At 48.0% G+C, this 4,948-nt stretch overlaps 1 long non-coding RNA gene across 1 annotated transcript in view; it reads right to left on the bottom strand.

The window, feature by feature from the left end:
- Nucleotides 1-1,369, bottom strand: part of LOC109704766 — a 14,988-nt gene extending 13,619 nt beyond the window's left edge. Inside the window, exon 1 of the long non-coding RNA XR_002214484.1 lies at nucleotides 1,287-1,369. This is a non-coding gene — a long non-coding RNA (uncharacterized LOC109704766). The remainder of the gene's footprint in view (nucleotides 1-1,286) is intronic.
- Nucleotides 1,370-4,948: the final 3,579 nt, after the last annotated feature.

Genomic DNA, 4,948 nt, shown 5'->3' with positions numbered 1-4,948 from the left:
ATGTTGTTTGCCTCCTTTGACCTGATGGTCGAGCTCTTCCCTTGGGTGGCCGTACCCACTGGGAACTATGGAGTTAGTTCTCACCCCACGTTGCTTCGGGGTTTTACAGGTTCACACGCGAGCGGCGCGGCGGCGCGAGGAAAGGGCGTAGCTCCGTAGTTAGCGCCCTACCACTGAGACCAGATAGCAGCACCCTGAGTCGGCTTCTTAGGGGTATAAAATGCAAAGAACCAAAAATGTGATAATTGTAAGAACAATGTTGTAATAAGTATGTTAAGAACTTGATTGTATAATCGGAAGTTGAGGATCAATGTAAAAGAATGTAATGTGGAATGTAAAATGTAATATGTGAGATGAATGCTTGTAATAGCAAGTAGATTTATGTTTTTGATACTTCCTTATGCAATCTTTGGTTGAATGTGTTCCTGGTTGGAACTTCGTACATTGTGTTGATTGCGACGCCTTGAACGTACAGGGGAGACTCTGTCCGCGGTACAGGGGAAATCCTGTCCGTTCGGCGGTCTGTTGGTGTGCCCGAATCCGACCAAAGAGGCGGGCTCGGGGCGTGACACAGAGAGATCGGCGGAGTCGGCAGCAGAACCCACTGGAAACTATGGACAATAGTTCTCACCTCACCTTGTTGCACGGCCTAGTACGAGCGCGCCGGCCGAGGATCGCAATAAGGGCATAGCGCCCTAGAGGTTGTAGTAGCTTACCTTCCTATTTTGCATTAGTAGTCACCTTGTGTATATATGAGAATAGATGATGTATAGAGAGTGAGGCATTTTGGAAGATTGTAAACATATGTTTATGTTTTGGAAGATAAATTGTAATCAAATGTATTTAAGTTATATGGATGTAATAGATTAGTATCTCTCTTTGTTCACTCGTATATTACTTGTGATGCTTGCTCTTGGTTGGTAGCACTGGTTGTGCTCTCGTATTGTTTTATTGTGTATGTAATCAAGTTGTTTCCTGGGCACTTGTTGTATACAATCTCGTCATTTGACTTGGGGGGACAGGGGAGGTGCTGTCCGTTCGGCGTCTGTCCGACGCGCTTGAACTAGACCAAATTGGTAGCGGGTCTCGGGGCCGAGACAGTTTCCCACATGAAAATCTTTTCCTTTTAAAACTCACTACCACGAGGGGTAGAAAATCATTTTCATTTCGCAGAAATCTCAATTCCATTATTACATTCAGAAAACCAAATGAATTCAACGTAATAGGAACTAAACCAAATAAACAGTCTAAGTCATTTATTTAAATAAGCTAGATAGAGAAATTACCGACAACGGGACGGTGGCTCTGTCGACCACTAGGCGTGCTCCTCACGAACCATCCCACTAGGACCAGCGACATCACCTGTAATGGGGTAGGGGATGAGAATATGTAAACATGTCTCCCCTCCCAGTGTGTATCGCAAGCCTACGAGGGCGAGTGGTACTCACCAGTCAAGGAGGATAAACAACAATATGGGTAAGTGAAATACAGTAGCAACGATAATAAATGAAAATGATATACAATGCACAGCTACCGCTACTGTATGTATGCATCAACAGACAACGAGTCAAAAATACCCAATCTGGAATAGCCATATTGGTCCGCAACGCTTAGGCCTGTGCCACAACTGCTCTAATCTGTAACTGACCCCAGTATAAGCTCTTGGGTCTACAAAAATATAACCCCAGCATAAGCTCTTGGGCTCATGGGCTGGCACACCCAACCACTTTTTCAGAAAAGAACACCCTCTTGCGGTGGATCAGACCGCTGGTGTTCGTGAAATGCATACAAGCAGTGGCGATCAATGCTGAATGCTCAATAGCCAACCGTCGGCAACCAGCAGACAATCCTACCCCCTCAGGGCACACTAACCATATAGGTCATCAAATAATCCAACCGACAAACAAGGTCACTGATAAGAAGTACGAGAATCGACCAACAAGGTTACTAATAAGAAGTACGAGAACCGACCAACCAGGTCACAAATATCACATGTAGATAAAACTACTCTACTCCTACTCATGATACTAAACATGAAAATAACTGAGTAGAGTACAATGGAAACAACATGGGTGCAAGCCTCAATATATAATATGCAATAATAACGACGGAAGAACAAAGGTAAGAGGATATCATCGAGCGTGCACCACTATATTGACTTCGGATCGAAGTACCTACCTGTACATATATGATACAGGTCTCTCGACTGCTGAGACGGAACAACCGGGCCTACGGAGGGTCCACCGGGTTAGAATCCAACCCGCTAACATGTATCACTAACTCACAGTTCCCACCAATAACCCTACGGGAATCGGTTTCCCAAAATCGACTGGCGGAAAACAACAGAAGTTTCGAACTCGCGCCGGAACTCCACCGGGACCTACGAACTGTCCTGGAACTCACCGACTCATACTACGAGTCACCCACTGCCACAAAATACATATTTTTGTGTGACTTGGCAGCAAATACACTATCTCACTGCGAAATGATTATTGTCGGATGATAGTGCCGATCCGAGTTCCCGGAAGTGTCCAACTCGATACCGGAACCCACCGTCACTCACTCGTCGTTTCCGGACCCTCGAAACAACGCGGGTGACCAGCCAACAAGACTCAGCAACATAACAATTTACCACAAGGCACCATCGAAATAATTTCAAATCGAAAACACATGGTCCGTCGGCGGGTTTTGCCGACAAACGCATCGGAAATCAATTTTCAGTCTCCGTAAGGGCCTGGGGCCTTGGACAATCAGTCCAGAGGTTACCCGCTACTCGCACATGCTGCCAATAGCGACCCCAAAGTGTACAATCGTTTAAAAACCCTTCCGACTACATAAAATCACATTATTTTATGTGATTTCCAGGCTTTTATGGCCCGACAACGCAAACCAAGGGCCATTCAGCCAAGCCGAAACACCTGCTGACAGGTCTTGGCGTGCCGGAGGCCGTACTCACGCTTTGGAGCACTGCCGGCCACTATGGCAAGCGCACGAGCAATGCGAACATCAGCGAAACAACACTCACAGTAATTTAATCGCGTCGATCACGCAAACTGATGCATCACTGACCCCAAGGGAGGTGAGCACGATGTTCAGCACGAAGCAGGAATCATCGTGCTTACTTCTAAAATTATCGGGGTGCCTTCGAATCTCCAGAAAGGTGACCGGAACCCCAAAATAGTGTGCTGAAACTAATAAATCCTTACCGGAGCAATTTAAGGCACGGGTCGGCCGGCGGCGGCCGGACGGCGGGCGAGCCAGTTCGGGTTGGGTGCAGCCGATCAGTGGGGGCCGGAGCTCACGCTGGCCGGAGGCAAGAGGCGGCATGTGGCGCAGTGGAGATCCACGAGTTTGCACAGCTCAGCTCGGCCCAGGGAGGCAACGACGGTCAGGCGACGGCCGAAGGAGCGACGGGGCAACGGCAATCGGTCGCCGGAGGCCCAGGGAAGGCGGCGCGCTCGACATTGGGCGGCGGTGGCGCCCGGAGGCCAAAGTGGCTCTATCTCGGCCCGCACTAGGTCTGGCCGGCCGCAGAGAGTAGGAGCAGTGGTCGGCGGCTTCGGGGACAATGGCGATGGTGAGCGGGAGGTCGCCGACGGCTAGATGGAGACAGGGCGGCCGAGCTAGGGCATCTCCCGCACGCGGGCCCCGAGCTGAATTGGACTCGGCCCGAGCTGACCCGTGCTGGCCACGGTTTGCACAAGCAGCATCGGCGACAGGAGAGGACGGTGGGGGCCGGCGACGACGACGCCAGAGGTGGGTCTCAGCCAGGGATGAAGACTCCGAGGGTATAGATGTTTCCCTGAGTCCAACGGCCGAGAAGGAGGCAAGGTGGAGAGAGGAAAGTTGAGGGAAAGTCGGGGAGAGGTTTTCCGGCGGCCAGAGCAACGTGCTGGCGACCGGGGCGTGTGCATGGCAAGGGTAGGGAGAAGATGGTCTCGGCTAGGTGTTCTAGGGTTAGCTGGGGATAGGCTAGGGTTAGGGTTTGCATGGAAACCCTAGCTTCAGCTTTTAAATTAGTTGGCAAAATTGCAAATAGTCCTCCCCAACCAATAAATTTCAGCTCAATCCCTATCAATATGTGTATTATGCACACAAGTCCCTCGACGTTCAAATTCGCGCAAAATGGCGCAAAAAATAATAGACTTTTCTCTGATTTTTCGTTTTGCCAATTTTTTGACCTCTCAACGAATAAGTCGCGATTCCCGAAGATCCACCGTCAAATTTTCGATTGGATCGCCCGAGCGCGTTCAGCACGACTAGGGCATTGAATCTACCATTTTGTTTCCCGATTTGGTCACCGATTTGCGACAAAACCAGCCCTCTCTGAGTTCCACCATAAACTCTCTCTCTCACACACACACACACACACACACACACACACATAAATATATATACATATATTTGAATTCAATTTCGAAATTCAAAATTTCAATTTCTCTTTATTGATCAAAATCTCGGTTATTATAGTTTGTTTATTTCATTATGTATCAATTTGATAGTAACTTTGTTTATTTCATTATGTATCAATTTGATAACTGATAACAAACACCATGTCACCTAATTCCAATGACCGACTCATGGTCTAATCAAGCTTACGTCATGTCTAGTAGGATATCAAACAGTCGCACATGAACCCACAAAGGCTCCCAATTATAGGTAGCTTGAACAATCGCATAGTCACATGGCTACACCTCCGAAGGGCCAACTCGGGGGATGGGGATCCAAACAAGAGTAAATAAATAAGAGAACTCAAGTTGGCTCTGGCAAGCCATACTCAAATGTCATGATCAATATGCATAATTTTTTTTTTTTTACATAGTACAACCACATAATGTAACTCTCCAACTTCCCAAGGTTCACCCATCCTAGTACTAGACTACTCCAGCCCTAGCATGCTTAACTCTTTTAACCTCTTGAGGTTAGCCACCGCTCAAAATGCTATAGC

Source organism: Ananas comosus, unplaced genomic scaffold, assembly GCF_001540865.1.
Source record: "Ananas comosus cultivar F153 unplaced genomic scaffold, ASM154086v1, whole genome shotgun sequence".
Classification (NCBI taxonomy): domain Eukaryota; kingdom Viridiplantae; phylum Streptophyta; class Magnoliopsida; order Poales; family Bromeliaceae; genus Ananas; species Ananas comosus.
This window is presented reverse-complemented; position numbering and strand designations above follow the sequence as displayed.